The sequence below is a fragment of the Sprattus sprattus genome (assembly GCF_963457725.1).
Source record: "Sprattus sprattus genome assembly, chromosome: 12".
NCBI lineage: Eukaryota > Metazoa > Chordata > Actinopteri > Clupeiformes > Clupeidae > Sprattus > Sprattus sprattus.
In genome coordinates, this window is record NC_137910.1 from 22,021,478 (window position 1) to 22,042,585 (window position 21,108).

Here is a 21,108-nt window from a genome sequence, read left to right on the forward strand (position 1 = left end):
GGAGACACCAAAACTCAATTGTTCAAGTCAACAAGGGAAAACGACATCAGAGCTTTCAGTACAGTGTTTCATATGTCAATGTCAATATTGCCCTTCAAAATGAATATATCCTGGGCAGTAAAAAAATGACATGGTAAGAATTACATTTTGGCTTTTTTGGAATACAAAGTGTCGGCTATTTTTTGTTCTTTTAATAATAAATATTATTTGTATTTTTTTTTTCCAATTTAAGCCACTTTTTATGTTGCCACGATTTTATTGTTCTTTACAACTTAAGACCAAAGTGCATTGTATGCCCTTTGGCCTGTCTTGTATGTGCCTTGATCCAATGCTTAATGTATTTAGCTTTTTGAAAGAATAAATCAGTGACTTAACTTTTTTTCATACACAGTTGAATATGATAAAATATTGGTCATATTGCAAAATAAAAGTGGATAAAAATGAACCACATGGTCTCTCTTCACACCACATAGGCAACCTAAATACTCCCTCTCTACCCCCTACCCCCCACAACCACGGACGCTTCAGCACAGGGAGTCAGCTCCATAGAGCAGCATCCGCTTCGGGCTTAGAGTGATCTTTTGTGAGGCTTAGCCATGTATGACTTATCTGTTTGGCCAGAGTGGAAAATATCAGTGAGACTGTCTGCGGAAGCTAAATTAGCCCTATGGAGGAATGAGACACGGGCTAGATGCGCCTCACAGCCACAGGGGGAGATGTATCTAATGACTAGCTACCATACGGAGGGTGGCACGGGCCCTGCTGGGGCTGCCTGTCAGCATGCCGCGTTTGGCCATAAACACAGAGACAGCTCCAGGCCCCTGGCGGAAAGACATTGTTGCCCTTCATTTATGCATAGCCCACACACACATGCACACAAACACATAAAAACACGAGACAGGCACACACGCACACATACATCTACACACACAAGTCACATACACATACATGCACACACACACACACACACACACACACACACACACACGAGATAGGCGCGCACACACGCACACACAAGTCAAATAAACACACACACACACACACACGAGACAGGCATATACACTCACATACAAGGCACGCACACACATACACGGAGACCGGCACACACACACATATACACACACACACATAAAAGTCAAACACACACACACACACACACAAATTATTACAAAGATAATGCACTAGGAATGCCCGAGACACATATGCCCACACAGTAAGTCAGAACCCATGCACATGCACATAGTGCCAAACATACACAAGGCACACTCACACAGCTTTAATAACAGTACCAGGGAGAGGTTAAGAGCAGCAGGAATGATCCAAACCTTAAGTATACACAGACCGCCCTTCTGCACTAAATATATCACATCACATCAGCAGTTGAAAGGAAGTAAACAGCCTCTCTGCCTTAAACTTTAGTAAAACCCTGCCTCGCATAGGCAAGTGTTGATATTTAATTGCTATAAAACTGCTGTCATTTCTGCATTCTGTTTGACTGTGCTTTGCTTCATAAAATTCACCGATGCTGTGACAACTAACAAAGGGCTTTGTCTTACAAGGGGTCACCTAATCACCCGTTGCTCAGAGAACAGGATTCTATTCACATTCGGATTCTGAAGTCTGTCTCTGAACCCACAAATCTGAAAACCACCACCGAGTGTATGTTTCCAGGCAATATTACAAAACTGTGAATGTTCTGCTGCAAATGTATCTGCTTACTGTGGTCTGTTATTTCAGAGATGTAGTGCTCCATGAAAAACAATGTTTGGTCACTGGCAGATAAAGAGCTATTTAAGAGCACATAACTGCATGACTGTCAAAAGACAAAGTAACAGTCAGTTCTCAAATTTTTTCGCACCACAAAAACAGACATTTTTGTAACATTTGTTTAATGGGTGTGTTTGTGTGTATTTTTTTAGTTCCTAGTTTGTATTGCTTAAAATATAAAGCATGCATTTGGTGATAAAGTTCTCTGGCAAATTGCAAGATTTACCCATGGGTCTACAGACACAAAAATTCCCATACCTGCTTATTTAGCAACAAAATACTTTCTTGGACCCACTGAATACAGATAAGGGAGGAAACCATCCTACTTGACAAAATCTGCGATGCCCCTGGATTAGTGATTTGGAGCCGTCTTTAATCTTGACATTGTTTTGCATTTGTCATACACGCACATGGACTTCAAGCATCAAGCACTTCCATATAGATGAGATCTCCTCAATTTCATTAGCCAGGAGCTCTGCCTCTTACCAGAAAGTGTGTGGTGTGTGTGTGTTCGCCTATGTGTGTGTGTGTGTGTCCATTATTGATGGTTTTTCCTACTCTAAGTAAATTACTCCCTAGTCCCCCTAATGACTTCTTAGCATTTTACCACTTAGATACAGCAGAGGCACACCAGAGGTTTCACAGAAAAGCTTATTTCCTGTAAAATAAATTAAGAAACTTCCACAAAGGGACCAAAAATAACCATTTTACTAATCTATACCCATCATACATTTAACCTGATTTTGGACCAACTCGCTTAACTTGGTGACAAAGATCAGGGAAATACCAGGAGACCGCTCACCGCTCCATGCCCTCATGTCGCCCTGTTGACCCTTTGACCTCTTTGTTGGTGCACTGCTAGATCCTACACATGCTCTTTCAGACCCCGGAAAAATCATTTACCAATGTTGATGCAACCTAGACCTTTCCTCATAAAAGAATCTCCATTTAAGTTAAGGGTTTCTATCCCAGTCCCACCCCACTGAAGGTATAGATCCATCTATGCTCTGAAAGAATGACAGGACAACAAGGCCATACGCTGTGCCTTAAGTTTACAAAGCACAAGTAGAGACCTTCATTTGATCAACGATGATCTGACCTCCGATGACCTCTTCTCAATGGCTTTATTGGGATCCACAACATACCAACAGAAGCCTACGACTAATCGGAGGACACCCAGGACAGTTGAAAGCGGGGTCAGCAAGAAATGTGAAAAATGAACTTCAGAGGGCACGGCAGAGACACGTAGTCTGCCATTCAACCAGATGGAGAAAGATTTATAGATATTGGAACAATAAACGTTCTAACTAATGGTGGCACTCATCTCAGTATGTGAATGGTCCTTATTAATGATGCCAGGTGTTGATAGACCTCCTATGGAGGAGACACTGTTTAACTCTGAAGGGCTGATGTGCGATGGGGACTATTTTATATAAGGACTTACCAAACATAAATGTGTATTCCGAACGATTTAAAGCATAGGAAACATACGCCCATGTTTTATTCAAAATGGTTAATGATGAAGCATGGCGAATCCATTGGTCATTCTTAAGACATGAATATTTTACTCTCGCTTGTTTGTGTTTACACGTTTACATTCTGGCATTTTTAGAATAATTTGCTGTGTCTTTTTGAGTCTGTATCTCTCTCCTCACAGTTATAAGGGACTTTTTCTGACTGGGACAAACTTTCCTTCCCACTGATCTGGAATTGCGTCACCTTACATATGTGTGACAATTTATTCTTAGCAGATCTCTTTCAAAACCACTCCTCTGAAATGTCCCTGTGTGTTTGTGTGTGACTCTCTCTGTGTGTGTGTGTGTGTGTGTGTGTGTGTGTGTGTGTGTGTGTGTTTGTGTGTGTGTGGTTGTGTGTGTGTTCCCACTCGGCAAACCCCTGTGTTTACTTAGACCCTTTTCCCAGAGCGCAACTCAGGCTTTCCAAAATAAAATAGCAAAAACTCCTGCTAATGAGCCATTTGCCTTTCCTAGCTAGCTTGTATCGTGTCCAAGACATCTTGCACATCAAAGACAGACCCTCTCATTTAACGTCTACTAAGAATGGAGCGGAATTGAGGTCAGAAACCAAGCCCAGGGTCTACATGCGCCCTCCCACTACGGCTGTGTTCTTGCCAAAGTGTACAGAGTGCATATGTTAGAGTAAAACGAAAGTGTATGTGTTCAGTGTCAGTGTGTGGTGTGTGGTGTGTGTGTGTCTGTGTGTGTGTGTTTATGTTCACACACACGTGTGTACATGTGTGGAGTCAGAGAAGTTCAAGGGTCAGTGGCAGAGACAAAAAACAGAAGTTTTTTTGGGAGCTCCCTGCAGCAATCACCCATCACCTGAAGCTCTTAGCTCCCACATCAGTCAGCCCCCCCCCCCCCCCCCCCCCCCCACCTCCCGCCCATTAGCCACAGAAAGCATAAGCACACACTGCAATCCAAATGGGCTGAGACAGAAAAGGATCCGTGCCGTTTCCAGTAAGCCACCATCTGAAACCAGGGGGACCACAACATTACTTATGCGCGTCTTCCAAGTGACAGCTGTGGTGGGCCAATGGAGGCCTGCCAGTTTTGCGTTCTGCCGTCATGACGTGTGTATGGCTATGCCTCGTGAAAAGACGGTCCGAGTTACAATGAGAGGCTCTCTCAACGCCTCTCAAGGTCTTGTGGCAATTTTATACAGTCACAAAGGAAACGGGCTGAAAGACTGTGCTTACAAAAACCGCGGCACTATTTTTGTACGTTGCACTATGCTCCCTTGACACATCCAGAACGGAATAGTTAGCAACGTTTTGTGTCTCTGGTCTGTCATGGCCTTGCTCGGGCTAATGTGTGGGTTTTAAATTTCTTCTACCCCCCACCTACCACCAACCCTCCCCTGTTTCCTCCCTCACTTTCTCTCTCGCTCTCACGCTCTCACTTTCTATCTCTCTCTCTCTCTCTTTCTCTCACTTTCTCTTTCTCTCCCTTTCTCTCTCTTTCTCTCTTCACTTTCTCTCCCCTCTCGTTTGTCCACGGTAAATCAATGACCTGAAATTATAAGGCTCCAGACCCAACAACCTCCTGTCCTCTTAATGAATCCAATTTCTTGCCTGGCAGCACAAAGTATGCACGCACATCCATCTCCTTAGGAAACGATCTGACATTAATACAAATTAACAGGAGGCACCATCAGGCCAGCACCAAGTAGAGATGCCACACAGGGAGGCTAGGTGAATTATTGACTGAGGAAAATGACTTATAGAGCAGTAACACTCCAAAACAACGGCCTATTTTTGCAAAGCATCTGTTAACGCAACAACAGGAGAGAGGGGAATGATTCAGCGAGTAAGGGGTTGTGTGTTAATCTAGCGAAGCATATCATATGTTATAAAAATGTCTATTTAATTGACTTTCCTCAATGGGAGACATTTATTCACGTCCTCCATTAACTAGTTCAAATGATCTTTTAAAAAGGTGATACATCTCCCGATGCCCTTTATAAGATGAACCCACACGTCTCCCCTCAGAAGTCAATCGACCCGCAGGAAGTCCTATGCTGCAAATAATCATTTCGCTCAATGTTAAAGGTCCTGTGAATTACAGACGGCCTCTCGCCTCCGGGGGCATGTCCGCGGGCGGATGCGACGGCCAGAGCTCCACCTCAAGCGGACGGGTGCGCTCATTTGCGTGAGGTCAGGTTTAAATGTCAGCCCTGTGTTTGCATGTCAATGTGGCAGATGCTGGTCCACGCGAGATCCATTATATATTAGCGCTCATCCAGATCCTTCTGCAGTACACGTGGCATGGATGGACATAATCACAACACAGCTCACAGTATTTCTTTACGGTTTTCTAGTTCAAATTCATGAGATTAACCATATGACTACTTTACATTGAGAATCTGAATCTCTGATAGAAACAACTGAGAGACATTTGTGGAATTCCATCTGAAGTACTAGAATCTCCTCATGAACTGCAAGACAATGATAACACAGATAATAAAATGGCTGCCCATGGAGTCAGGCTGAAAAGACTCCACTGGATACATGAAGTCAGAGGCTCTGAAACTGCTAAAAGATTTATCAAGCGTTTCACAATGCACTTCACCCTGACATAATCATGATGACACATAGCTGGGGAGTGAGTGGGAAGGCAGACATAGAATCACCCGCGTTCCTTATCTGCAGTTCGTTCCAGCTTCCCCAGGGCCACCTGAGGCCAGCCACACATCGACTGTCACTCCACACCACGTGGATGAGGACCAGCGTGACACCTGGACCAGCACTTTACTCCGATCGACATTCTTTGAAAGGCCACCCTATCGAATTCCGCCTGTCTCTGAGCGGGCCCCTTCCGACCGTGACACTCGGGACCCTCAGTTGCCCACTCTGAGGTGCTATTCGCCTGTCATGCGCCATCACACTGAGAACACACAGGTGTCGCCCGTCAAGGCGCTTTTCAGTAAGCGTTCAGTCCATGCCAACATTGCATTTAAAAAGCATCTGTGTGTCCTCCCCCTTAGTCGATGGTTGGAAAATAACACACAACTCTCTCCTCACCGATTAGTGGCGTCTGGACAATGAGGCTCGGCACCTGTGACCTTAGAGGAGTGTGACAGAGTTTAATTTTACTCTGCAATTACCTGCCTCTGGAGTTATGTGAAATCCTTCACACCTAGACTTAACCCCACTCACCCGTCCACCCTCCCCTAAAACCAGTAGCTCTGGGCAGGTGGTGTCTGTCTTGAGCGTTTGCAGGGTGGATTGTTGTGAACGCTGCTGTAGTGTCTGAGGCCATTCTATTACACAGCAAAATAAGGGGGGGGTTGGCAATCAGAATTACACTCTGGACACACCATGAAACATACCACGGCAACTCCTCGAGCAGAAGAAGGGACAGAAAAGTCTCTCCTATTTCAATGATATGTTAATAAATGCTCCAATATGTAAGCCCACATCCTTGACTAACTCCCACACAGATGAGGCAGATAGAACTTGTGACTCAGTTATTAATGAGGAAAGAAAACAATAATTAGACTACCCTGTTCCATTGCCTTTAAAGCTGGAAAGTGTCACATCAACTGTTTCAGAGGCAGATGGGAAAGTGCTAGCATGTCTGCAGTAAATTCAGTATATAAGAATATGGTTTGTAGAGGGTTTTTTGTAGAGACAATATGAACCTACAAGGGCTGATATGTGAGGTCTGTTATTGTGGAGAAGGCAGCAGTTGAACTGCTATACACTGGAAAGCACAACTCAGAGTCTTCCCTTGCAGTCCAGGCCATCTGTTAAAACAAAAGTTCAGACACTAGGGCTCTGTACCAGCCTTTTCCAATTTCAGAGTTTTTCAGAAAAACAAAACAAGAGACAGACAGAGAGGGAATATAGCGCGAGGGAGGAATTCAGCAGACCTTTTTTTCTCCTTTTCATTTTTAAAAAAAAAAAAAAAAAAAAAAAAATCCACTGAAGCAATTTCAATCCAATGATCCACAAGAGGGTCTAAAGATATAAGCCCGTCTAATCCTGGGCTCTCAGCTGCTTAAGACCTGCCTGTGGCAGCCGGACCCAGATGACAAGCTCTTCAAAAGAGTCACCATGGGCCTTGCGTCTGCACTGACACTACCCGCTTAAAGAGACAGATGCCTGTTTACCATACCATTCTTCCACAATATTCAGCACTCCCACACACAGACAAGCTCACACACACACACACACACACACACACACACACACACACACACACACACACACACACACACACACACACACACACACACACACACACACACACACACACACACACACACACACACACACACACACACACACACACACACACACACACACACACACACACACACACACACACACAGAGGGTTGGGCGGCAGGCAATGGAAGTGAGGAAACAGTGACAGGAAAGCAGATTCAGCTCACAGATAAGGAGCGAACATTAAAATCTTCCCCAAGACGATTCAATCATTATAAGACTTTAAGTGGTCCATTCGGATAGTTGAAGACAGCATTCTAGGGTTTTGTTCTACCAGAGTAATTTCAGTTACAATTTAACAACTGATAATGTTTTTTTTTGGTTGGAAACTCGTTATTCTGCTGAGGTAATTGTGGGTTAAACATTAACAGTCTGTCACTCTACCAAAGCACCAATAACATTAAAAGTTGTCCTTTATATCTAAGGCAGGATTGATAATGGCATTTCAATCTCAGTTTCAGAAAGTAATAAACATGCTTCATTGTTAATGTGGTGGGAAAACAGCAACGATCCACTCCGATCAGGATTGATTTTGAGTGGAACGTAATGAGATTCCTTTGGCTGATCTCTCAATTAACCCTAAATCCCTCTCCAGACCTCTCTATCTCTCTCTCGCTCTCTCTCTCTATTTATCTCTCTATCCATCTCTCCCTCTCCCTCTCCCTCTCTCTCTCTGAAGCGCCTTACTCCCTGAAGAAATTAAAACCGTAAAAGCACCGCAAGGCCAAGGCTCCTCACTCAAATCAGCAAGGCAGAGAGAGAGGTGGTGGTGGTGGTGGAAAAAAAATGGGTCTGTCTGCACAGCAAAATGCAAAAGACTCTGAGGGATTTGAGAGTAAAATCCCCTAAGAGAAAGACTGGGCCTGGAGTCTGCCGTGGGTTCAGACGGGTGAACAGGAGGGGGAAGCTTGCAGTCAAGTCTGCATTGCACAGGGTCTGCTACAAAGCCTCAGCAGTAATTAGAAGTGACTCCTCATTTTCCAGGTGACAAGTATGATAAGAAGAGGGTCGCGCTAAGAGAAGAAGACTGGATTAAAATGCAGATAAGTCATTAACTTCCTGTCAGAGTGCGGTCACCCCACGTGTGTGTTTTCTTGAAGCATTATGTTGGATTCATTTTTGCAGATTTAAAATCTATAGACCTGATTATTCATGCTGAAAGGTTTGAGCAATTTTATTTGTAATATGATAAGTGGGGGGGGGGGGTAAGTATTTTGCAGTTTAAGCTTCAGTGTTATTAAGGCAACCTTATGGGGCACAAGTGGGGGATGGGTGAATGTTTCTTTTCTGAAACTCAGCATTGTGACTACAGCTGAAGATATTCTGCTCGAACTTATCAGGTTCCCATCAGGAACACCTACATTATTAGATAGAATTGGATCGTTTCCAGAATAATGAGTTTAATTATATTTTTGTCAACCATCTATTTTGCCCATAAATCCATTTCTCCCCTTTATTTAAATCAAATGTTAATCATAAGATAATCTTTTAGAGAAAAGTACAAACTCATCTCAAAAACTGATAAAATTTTAATATTTCCACAAGGTTCTGCTTCAACTAATTATTTCCCCCAATCTAATATTCCGACATTTCATTTAAACAAAAACTCAGATGAAGTTCCCCGTTTCTGGAAAACTCTGCTGGGAACGCTGGCAGGCCAATTCCTCATTCTCTATTAATAGGTTAGAGTATAATTAGCAAGAAAGAACACTGGCTTGCTGTTAGTATGTTAGTGAAACATAAAATGGATGCTGAACCGATGACACTGAAGAAGACTGGATATCTAGATCTTTCAATGATATTTCAATTTCATGTAGGCCAAGTCAAATCAGTGGTTATTTAGATAACAGAAGCATTTTAACATCTGTATTCAAATGTGACATTTAAGTTTTAATGACTGGTACATATTTTTGAGTAGATGACATTGCTTTGTAGATACATGTGGCATAGCTGGCTGCCAGCCTAGATTTTCTATTTAGCGTAACATTGTCCTCTCCCTCCTGGTTTCCTGTGAGGCTCCCCGACACAGTGCCCTGGACCTTGAGCGCACGCTCCACCCAGCCAACTGTTTGGTGGAGCCGTGGAGCTAGCGAGCAGGAGGCGCTGATTATTTTGTTCGGTCACCAGGAGCAGACAATGGCACCACAAGCATGGCCATTAATCATGTGCTCTCCCCTTGTGTGTGCCAACATGACAGCCAGCACCAAGATGGAAGGGTGGGCGGCAATTCCTCTGACATTCGAACCCACCCTCGCAGGCCCGATGGACTTGAATTCAGAGGTCCGACACATTCATAGTTACCAGGTCACTAATCAAATTAAAGAGATAAGTGAGGGGAGCAGAAGGCATAGAATGCATTTAGCAAATGCCTCGCTTCCATTGTCAGGCAGGAAAGCACCGGGTCTGATGCTGAACAAATAAAATATATTCAGTGAGTGGATTGAAAGAGAGGGCGGGCGAATTACACAACATTATGTGCCACAAGCTACTAAACTTTTGTCATGGGTGTCAGGGCCAAAAAACCCATGCGGATTGAAATGCAAATCGTCCCTCTCTCTCCCCTTCATTTGCAGGCAAACAGATGGCCATAGTTTTGGGCTAATTCACTTGGCCAAGCATAAGTAATGTTGCACATAAATGTATGGCCATTATTAGATAACAACATGCACAGGGAATAAAAAAAGGAACAAAATTTTGCTGCCACTCAAACCCAATTGATCCATCCATCATGGGGAGTGACAGCGAGGTGCAGCGCCCCCGAGGACTGACAATGCTGGCCAGGATGAGGGTCAGGCGAGCGATGGGGTCAGAACAGTGCGTGGCCTGGGCCATCACACCGGATAATTTTAATTATCCCAGTGATGACAGAGAGTGAGGTGGCAGGTGGGGGGTGGAGGGGTTTGGGGCTACGGGTTGAATGCCAAACTGTCCAGCAAGGTCCAGATGCCTGACACAAGCAGAGCAGCAGGTCTGGGTGTTTCTCTCTCCATCTCTCCCTCTCCCCTCTCCCCTGGCTTTCCCGACATAACTGTATTTTACTTACTTAATGGAAACATTCATCACTGAATATCTAGCAGTTTAATAATTCCACCACGCTACCTTACACTGGGATGTCCTGAGGGGTAGTCCGATTATGCCATTTTAATATTTATTTCATAAGAGTTAATATAACATTTTAGGCTATACAGCAGAACAGAAGAGTCTGCTTCGTGCCAATGGTCATCTAAGTGGCTGTTTAAGTTTTTTTTTCCAGCGGATTATAATTTAAATATAGAAGTAGGGCAAACGATGAGATGATTTTAAAGGAAATCCCTGAGAACGCCCAGTTGACGTTCAATGTAATTTATTGTAACTTTAAACCGACAGACTTCTTGCAATTGTTTCATACCCCTGGGCATGTCAGGGCGGCCACTGCACAAACTGCCAGGAATGAGAGGTGTGTGGCAACCAAACCACACCACACCACACCACACCGCACCAGGCCACCACTCCTCTAGGTCTGAAGCACACTGAGGGCGACCCACTGAGATGTCACCAAACGTTCTTGTTGTGTGTGTGTGTGTGTGTTTGTGTGTATGTCAGACTGTGTGAGTGGGTATCTGAGTGTGTGTGTGTGTGTGTGTGTGTGTGTGTGTGTGTGTGTGTCTGTTTGTTCCACAGTGTTGAACACTAGCTCCTGATGTCTCTTGGCTGTTGTCAGTCCCATCGCTGAGTTTTCTTTAAGTGGTGGGGAAATTGATGTGAGAAACCCTACCCTAGCCTTGACAATGGGGAAATCAATTTCAACAGAATGAAAGCACAGGAATTAGCCAGTTGTCGATCTCTTTAATTAAAGGCAGTGAGGACATTTAACACACATGCTTCATTGCATGGCACTCACATACTAGTGTAACACGTCCAGCACAGAAAAAGAAAGGCAGTGAGACAGAGAGAGAGAGGAAAATGGAGGGGGAAAGAGATGGAAAGAGAAGGAGAAGCAAATAGGCATGTGACGAAAGATGGATTTAGTGTTTTGTGCAAAGTGCAATGCTTTCTCCCTTTCACTGGCTGCTGGCAGGCCAGGCCGGGTCACTATGGGGATTTAACATCACTGGCAGTTCCAAGCACACACAGGCCCCAACCGTCTCTCATTCATCAGAGTCTCCAGAGTGTCTGGCCTGCTTGCCAGTCTCAGGTGTCACACCGTGCAACAGCACCATACAACAACAACTAAAACAACAACAACAAAAGCAGCAACAGCATGTGGAAGGGAGGTAGGGAGCGGTGGCAGTGGCGGTGGTAGCGGTGGTGTTGCTGGTTATGGTCTCGCTAGTGTGCTTCTAAAAACAAATTGTTAAGCGTAGGCATGTGAGTGAGGTCACACCTCTCCAGAGTGAGAGGATGACAACAGATGTTACAGGTTGTAAACCGACATCCTAACCAACAGCAGAGGCAGCCACCGAAAGCGCTAGCGAGATAAATAAGTACAATTATTAATAAATAAATAAAACAACAAACGGAACCAAACTGAGCTGCGAGGTCGCAAACACTTGTTTGTCACATGAGGAGATATGAGCAGGAAGTAAGAAAGCATAAAAGGACCTCTTCAGCCTTCACCTTAAGTCAGCCCACATGAGTTCCCTGAAATTACAGCCATCAATACAGGGCCATCATTCCAAGGTCTTGAAACTTGAGAATGTAAAAGCTTACAAATGACGTTGGAGCAACTGTTTGGATCACGGTCTTTCCTTTGACACACACTCACACATGTATACATTCACACACACATTTACACACATCCAGCAGAAACAGGCATAGGGAGGAAGCCTCATTCAACAAAGCCTATAACTCACCGAAATCCAGTCGATTTTTATCAACATCATTACTAACTCCATTAGGGCGTTCTGGTAAAAGGGAGTGGTGAATCCTGAGCAATGGGGTTCGAGAGGGGGGGGGGGGGTTGTGCACCTAGACTCACAGTAATGTGGTGAAATCACACAGATGTTTTACATCAAATCACCCTGTGGGAGGATTTCATAGCACCATATCAGAGCAGCGCGATCCATTAGGATGCAGAGAGTGTGTTGGGAATGTGTGTGGGTGTGTGTGTGTGTGTGTGTGTGTGTGTGTGTGTGTGTGTGTGTTGCAGCAAGGCGGCTCCACCAGTGGCAAAAGGGCCCCACATGCACAAAGATCACTTACTGCAACATTCATCCCGATACGTCCTAACAAACACCTGCATCACTAATTTATGACCGGGAGGGCCCCCCAGTAATTCATACAATTACCATCAAACACAGACACAGGGTGGAAAATGGTGAACATGATTTAGGCTTATACACATCCCTGGCTGATGGCCTCCCCTAAAACAATATCCGTAACATATTTAGGTAAAATGAGTCATCATCATCATTGTCATTTACCAGTAAAAAATATATACCGTCCATACATTTTACAATCATTTTTTTGAGTTACCTAACGTTGGTTATGCAGCAGTTAAAACTGTTTAATTTCGTTTTTGTAACCAAGCTGGGAAGGACTTTAAGTCACTGCATAATTAATCTATATTAGCCCTCATCTCTAACCCAGCGTATGAACACCACACTGATAAACTTTGTTCTCCGGACATATATTCACAAGAACAAAGGTATAACAGGAGGCAAAAGCCTGACTTGGTACCTATTCATAGGAATGAATGTCCCTCTACTTCCTCTTTCATTCTCCATGAAATAATAACCCGGTTACAGAATACAATTGAATCTGGAGAACAAAACAGGACACGATTCCCTCGAGTCATCAGTATCGATTTGACAATAAAAAAAAAAAACAGACATTTACAAAAATCAGCTTTGCACAGCTGTGCTAAACAAATGGCCGGACTTAACACATCTGCCCCATCGCTCAAACATCGCCCGATAATGGTGCTAGTCCAGCGTTTCAGCCTTAATTAATTCATGTCGACAAAAATGCACCGCGACCCGCCACAAAGGCTCAGTGGAGAACATATGCAGAGCAACTGGAATGTCTCGCGTTTAGATGTAAAGCATTGGAGCACTGTCATCAAAGGCAATTTATTTACACGCCGCGGAGGTGCATTCTCAAAACGCAACCTTGAGATGGTTTCCAAGGCAGCGGGAACTAGGACAGATCGACTGACTCAACGACCTCCCCATGTTATTAAAAAAGATGAGGCTGAAGTGTGGCACGGTGAAGTCTACTTAATCTTCAGAAATGTTTCTAAGCATTCTGGGTATTCCATCATGATGGATGTCCAGGTCTTTTACAGACACTTTTGTTCCCAGATAATTAAGCTTATACCTGTTATACTCTGCTTTGGAAAAAAATATACACAACTACACGACTGAGACTAATAGGAAGAAAATAACCAATGAGTTTCAGTGCTCAATGAGTCTTACCCTCCAGCAAGTTAGCGTGAGAAAGCCTTTGTGAGTCTGACTTTCTGACTAAATATAAATGAGGCAGAGAAAATTATCCCTTTTCAAAATGCGAAAAGTGTACATGCTCTACACTTATTACCAAAAGGGACACACAAGCCAATCTGACTTCCCCTCTGAACGTTACCCAACAGCAATCATTACTGCACTGATTGTGTTAAAATAATGGCCCCGACAGGTCCATTTCATCGTCTAGGTCCATTTCAGATGACAAGCCTCGTTAGTTTTAGCCAGCAGAAAGTTGTCTCATCTCACAGGTCTGAGTTGCATTTAGGTACTCAGATCTTCACTGGGACCAGTATCACACACCATAAAGCTCTACTATTAATTAGCTTCTGTGAGTCGTTTATTTCAACCAGTTTTTACTGACACCTGCCACATGGAAAATCAGCAGTGATAGCACTGGAGGGCGAGCAACCGAAACACAATTCACCTGACTCTGGGCAGAAGGTAGAGTTTACATATGTGAAAGACAACCAGAGCTTGAGGAATGCACCAGAGACTGAATTTACCTGTGAGGAAGCAGAGGACTTGTCGTCTGCTATCAGGAGATAAAGACAAGGCAGCTGGCATGATGTGCTTTAGCAGGCTATGTGTTTCCCGAAAGCTGACCGCGGGAACTGGTTTGAGGTCTGGATCGGACCCTCAGGATACATGCTGAACAAGTAACTTTTGTTTGCCATTACCATTCCATCCAAGGCAAATGCGGATAAATTACCTGTTGTGTTTTGGGCTGTGAGACAGGGGGCCGGGAATAGAGAGGTGGGCCAAAACACAAGAGAATCTGGCCGAGCACTCAGATTAATGTGCTGTTAATGGATGAGGCCTTCAACACCACCCCATCCTCCTATAGACGCAACCTCAGGGGGAATGGAGGGGAGTCTTGGACACAAAAGCAACCAGCCATTTTGGGCAGTCAGCCACAAAAATGATAGATTTGATTTAAATGTCTTCTGGGGATTTCTTCCTGAGAGGAAGGGGAAGGTAAAACCTATGCTCTACATAAACAATGAGGTGCTGCACTTTCTTGACAAGGGGTAGCGGGATTGAGGGCTACACTCAAGGCACCACCATTAAGGCAGCAAAGAGGGACCAGGTCATTTGAAGTATGAGAGTGCCTGTCTGGGGTGTTCTCTACCTTTTGACACGATAATTACACAGCTAGCATGGCTGGCTTGGATGAGTTTCAAGACGGGATTTACTGATAAGACATAAAACAAGTCGAAGAGATCCAAAAAGCCCCGCAGAATATTTGTCATTTCCATCAACATGGATTACCCTGACGGTATAGTCAGGAATGTTCTGTACCAACATTTCTGAGACTCTTGCTTGATTTGTGAACAAGAATTGGGGGCGGATTCCTTGTACAGCCTGTTTGCACATGTACACTCTAAACATACAAATATGAAATCTGCAAAAAAAAAAAAATAATAATCTTTTATATAACGGTCTGAATGTGCATATCAGTTTTCCGCTTCATTTCAATGTTTAGGCCAGCTGGAAACTTTTTACAGGGTAAGCTTTCCGTGAAAATACCTAGGCTGCTCAATTAAATAATACGAATCTTAATTACCCATAAAATGGAACAATGAAAAGGATCTTAATGAAAGAAAGGTGAACACATTTATAAATTAACTATTTTCAAATGAGTCTTGACTGTATGATGCCTCACTGTGTGGTGAAGGTGAAGCTTTCAGCAACCCCATTGTTCCACTTTATGCATTCAGATATTCAGATGGTTCATCCTGTTCTGTGTCAAACTGATCTCTTCAGTTGATGCATAATGAAAAATATGTAAACTGATTTAATGAGAAACAAACATACCGAATCGGACAGACAGCTGAATACTCTACAAAACACCCACTTCTTATTCACACAGACTAGCACAACAAATCAATTCATGACACACACATTCAAGTTGATAGAAGACGGACACTGAAGGGAAAAAAAGGTATAAACGGTTAATTTGAGAACGTTTATGATTGGAATGGTCTTCCACCCAAGTATATGGTCAAGCACTCACAAAGTGTGTCACAATGAAAACTAAAAATACTCTACAGTGAATGCAGACAACGCAGGGGATATCAAGGTTAAGTTGACAGTGTGCATTCATTACAAAGCAATTGCTGTTTGCCTTGTGAGAAGCAATACTGAAGAAATAGACTATGCAGAGAAGTAGAATTCTGAGTCTTTGCATGTGTGTGTCTGTGTGTAAGTGATAGGAACGGGTGTGAATGGAGGGATGGGGTAGGAAAGTAAAGAAGATGAAGAAACAGTCATCGGCAGCAGCACATTTTGTTCTCGTCACCAAAGGCATAACAAGTGAGAATCCTGGTGAAGGATCGAGGCAGATCTGACTGAGAGCAACCCGTGCCCAGGCAGGGCAGAACAGTGCAGCACAGGCAAACCCACAGCCACAGGCACGTTTTTTTTCACGCTGTCAATTTATGCAGACACTTCAAGCGTTCACTGCCAGTGCTCCAGTGGGTATAGGCGAGAGCAATGGCACATTACTCTAGCAAAGCAGGCCCTGATTTATCAGCAGAACAACCGAGGTTTTCGGCACACCCGGCCCACTGGGACCTGCCGCCGCTCCCCGGAGGCCGAGGGAGGCAGAGACGTCGCTTAAAGGACCGCCATTCATACGCAGCTGTCAGAATACCAAATTCCCCTGTGTCTACCAAACATTTTTAATCATTTGCTTTTGTTGTCTCCTTTTTCTTTTTTTACCCCCGCTTCACGCTGTTTGAAAATGCTTTCCTCCCCATGCCAAGGCTGACAGCATATGGGACGACACCCGAACAGAAGTAACATTTATCACAATTTGTTGGGTAGTTCTTTTCAGTGACAGGCTATCTATAGTGGTGGTAAGGCTGGTGTTGAACACATCTACATAACTTCTCAGCCTGATAGAGCTTCTGTCTCTTGTGGACCTAAAGTGTTGTATTGCTTTTACAACATGGTGACCAGAAATTAACAAGATTTACAGATTGTGTATCAAAATCCTTCATGTAATTGTTAAATTGGCTACATGTAAGACATTCAGTTTAGGTTAATCATTCACAAATTAACCAGAAATAGCAAAGGATTGTAAAGAAATAACCGAGTTGACATAATGTCAAAAACGCCTGTTTTGCCCAGATATCCACTATGGTTAGCATGCTAACAAGCTAGCCTCGGCCCGTCCTCTTTAAAGTGTTTGTTAATTTGTGGATAAATGGAGCGCTCCATTTCTCGAACTAGATTTTCAATCCATTTTCAGGATTGTTACATTTACATTAATAACAAGACTATACGCTAGCTCAAAAGCTTTAGTGCCTACAGGGTCACATTGCCTTGTCTAAGTTAATGTGACATACAAATATTGATGTTGATGGAGACAATTATGTCAGCTCAGATATCTTTCAATCATTTAAATGTTTACATGGAACATCAGCCTCCACCCCATTTAGTGATACACAGCCTCCAATCTGCTTTGGCTAGGGAGTATGAAATCATTTGTTTAGGTTTACAGATAGCCCCTTTAAGGGCTACTTGGAAGGCCCTTTCAGATGGAAAGCGGTCCCAGCTCTATATCTCTGCCTGTCATCTGAAAGACAACAAACTGTCCAATTTCTTGAGCGAGATGTCGCCGCGGTGAGGTAACCATAGGAACAGCTCAGTAATCAAACCATGTCTGGATGGATCAATTATCATTGATTAGATGCTAAGTTTAAATATGTGGATAAACAAAGCTCAAAATGTGTGTATTTTCTTAGAATTGCTCTATAGATTGGTGACTCTCTCTCTCTCTCTCTCTCTCTCTACCTGAGCTCCGTGAGTGAGTGTGAGTGAGCAAGTGCTACTTCTAACTTTTCTCCCTTTGTGTGTTGTTTATATGTGTTTAATAATTTGCATTATTTTGGTGGCACTTTAGTTTTACAACTACTGGGGTTTTGGTTTTAGCTGGGTGTTTGTAAATATCACTTCTTGTTTCCCCGTGGAGTCTGCGATCGGCTTGTTGCTGGGAGTATGGCGGCCGCGGGAAGCATGGATTTTGACAAACTAACTCGCCTACATGGTATCAAAGTTGAATGCACCGCAAGTGTGGAGAATGTTAGTTTGGCGGTTGGCATTTTAATTGGGCACGGTAACGTGAAGTCGGCTTCACGAATGAATAATGCGGTGGTGTTGTTTCTCAACACAATTGAGAACGCTAATGAGGTAATTGTGAGGGGTATAGTACTCAATGATTCCTACATGCCAGTCCTCCCACTCAGTACCCCCGCCAAGAAAGTTATAATTTCAAATGTACCCCCGTTCATCAAAGATGAGCTTATTGTTAAAGAGTTGCAACGATGGTTTCATCTGTTTGAAAAATCCCTCTGGGATGTAAATCGCCCCTACTTCGACATCTAGTGTCTTTTAGAAGGCAAGCATACATGGTCCTAAATAGTGGCATGGAGGAGATTGAGCTTGTGTTCAAATTAAGGGTGGACGGGTTCGATTATGTGGTGTATGCAACGTCAGACACTGCGTTGAAATGTTTCAGTTGCGGTGGAATAGGACACATCGGGCCAATGTGGCTGAGTCCCCCAAAGTTGTTCCCCCAGACACTGAGGTAGAACCCTGGGAGGATGGGACCGAGGGAAGCGGACTTGAGGGGAGTCTTCAGTCCGTAGTGGATCTGATTGTGCTTTGCCCCGAAGCCGTGGCCGGTGCTGATTGAGACAGCCGTGGCAGAGGTAGCTGCGGCTGGACCAGGTGAAACTGCTAATGAGAAGGGGCATTCAGTAAAGACACTGACAGTGCCTCAACCGTCAGTGAATGTGGCTCAGACTGAGGCTATTGACATAGACCCAGTCTTTAAAGTACCGGCAAAGAGAAAGATAGACCCGGTGGAGGTTACCGGGTCTAAAGTGAAAAAAGACACACACACACGAGTGGTAATCTGGATAGCGATTGCGAATCCATTGACTCAAACTGGTCCGAGTGTTCGCAGGGAGAGGCACAGCTCTCCTAGCCTGGCCGTTACCAGACTGTGACTCCATTTCATTCCGTCAGTCAGTCTGGGCCAACCCAATGCATTTTGGTTTCCGAGATGGGCGGGTGCTTATCTTGAGGTTTAAAATCATTGGAGTTCCCTTAACCAATCAGCAACGTTTAGTAAGCATTCGGTAGATTAAACTCTTCCCAAAGCCAGTTGGGAGAAGAGCTACGACGTCCTTTCCAATCATAAAACTTACAAGAAAATACTCTTGTTCTCCTTTTAATTTTCTGATGTCCTCGAGAGTTGAGACAACTTCTCCGATAGCTTTTCGTGTCTCTTCCTCCGTAGCCATTTTTGCTATACTGTTAAACTACAAACTCGGCTGGACTACATGCAACTCGGCAAGGCGAGTTTTGCGTCACAGCTCTGAACTGTTCGCTGATTGGTCCGGCAAAATTTTGAGTTCTGGAAACGATTGTCAATGGGGCTGGGCCAGACTGAGTATGAGCTTGAAATCAATTCAGGCGGAAATACGTAGGCTGGTGTCACCAGGCTACAGCTCTCCAGCGAGGAAACGAAATATACTGCAGAGGCAATTAACAGTTTCCTACGCGACACGAAAGGGTTGCGGAAAGTGGAGGTGGAACTGTATTTTCCTGATTGCCAGCAGTTTGTTAACGATGTTGTCTGTTTCATGAGGGAGGGTGCATTTGAGGATAACGATATTTTTCGTCTCCGGAAAATATTGAGCAAATTGAGGAAAAAGTTGAGTGATAAAACAACTAAGCCTACTTAGTTTATATGTATGTGTAAGGAAGGGTTTTGTATGACTTGGTAGAAATTATTACTTGTTTTTCCTCAGGGTCAACACGTTCATAAAGTACTCTTAAAATGTACATGTTTTAGTCTCATTGTGTTTTTTTATCTTTATTATTGGTCGTTATTTGTTTAAACACTCTTTGTTCGCTGGATGACTCATGTACTGAACTGTACTGTTTCCAATTAATTTCATACGCTCAGAGTCTGCTCACAAATGACAATTGAAACTTGGATAGAAATTTTAACACAAAAATTGCCACAGAGCATTGCCGTTGAGTTCCCAGGAAAATGAAACAAGCAGAAATGCAAACACTCAGTTGCAAACACCACTTTCTCCAAACTAAGACACAGTCCTTACTCACCACAACCACAAGAGCACACAAGTTGTAGCCTTCACACCAAAAAAAAAAAATCTATCTATAACAAAGGGCTGCTTTGTAGTCTGTGGAATGTTTTCCACCAACGTTCATGATTAGTGTTTACATTCTGTGCGGGACCCAAAACAACGGCGAGGGAGTGTTCACAGCCACTGATGAGGCCACAGCAAGACTCACTGCTAAGAAAATCAACCTTGACTGACTGCTCATTTGCATTCTGCTAACTAAGCAGGCCGGCGCCCCGCCCAACACCCTCCTCTTTCTGTTGAAACCATAACTTCATTCTCACGGCAAGGAAAAGCCGATTAACTGCGAGCAGGGGCTCTGATAACCCAGCAAGCAGGCCAGTTATCTCCACACGGCAAATGGCCAACTCAAGAGTGTTGTCTCGGGAATCCCTGCAACCTGGCGGCGCTCTGGGATGGCCAATCACAGACACAGGATCTCACACGGGCAGGGAGGCAGGTGGGCAGGCAGGAAGAGAGGATGCTGATGCAGAAAGAGAGAATAAAAAGCATGCTGTGTGACTGAGGAGAGGGCCGTACAGGAGAGCCTATTCATCTTCAGGTGTTTATTACCACGAGGGAAGTGTGTGTGTGACTGTGTGTGTGTGTGTGTGTGTGTGTGTGTGTGTGTGTGACGGAGGCCTCAGGGATGCAACCTCCCTCTCTCACCTTGCGTAGCCTGTTTGCACTGTCAGCATACACACACACACACACACACACACACACACACACACACACACACACACACACACACACACACACACACCACACACACACAAACAAACACATACACACAAGTATACATACCAACTCACACCATGAAGGTGCTGACTGCAGCCTTGTCTCTGTCCATTAACCACCAATTTGAGGGGCTGGTATCCTTGAGAGCACGCGGCATTGACTTTGAGAGTGCATACATTAATAAGGTTGTAGCAGCGGGGATTTAAGTTTTCTCCCGGCCTGCTAATCACACAGGTGTAATTAAAT

At 44.0% G+C, this 21,108-nt stretch overlaps 1 protein-coding gene across 4 annotated transcripts in view; it reads right to left on the reverse strand.

Annotated features, from left to right (window-relative positions):
• The window catches only part of macrod2 (mono-ADP ribosylhydrolase 2), a 444,340-nt gene that overhangs the window by 371,186 nt on the left and 52,046 nt on the right, over window positions 1-21,108 (reverse strand). The gene's annotated exons all lie outside the window — the stretch shown is intronic.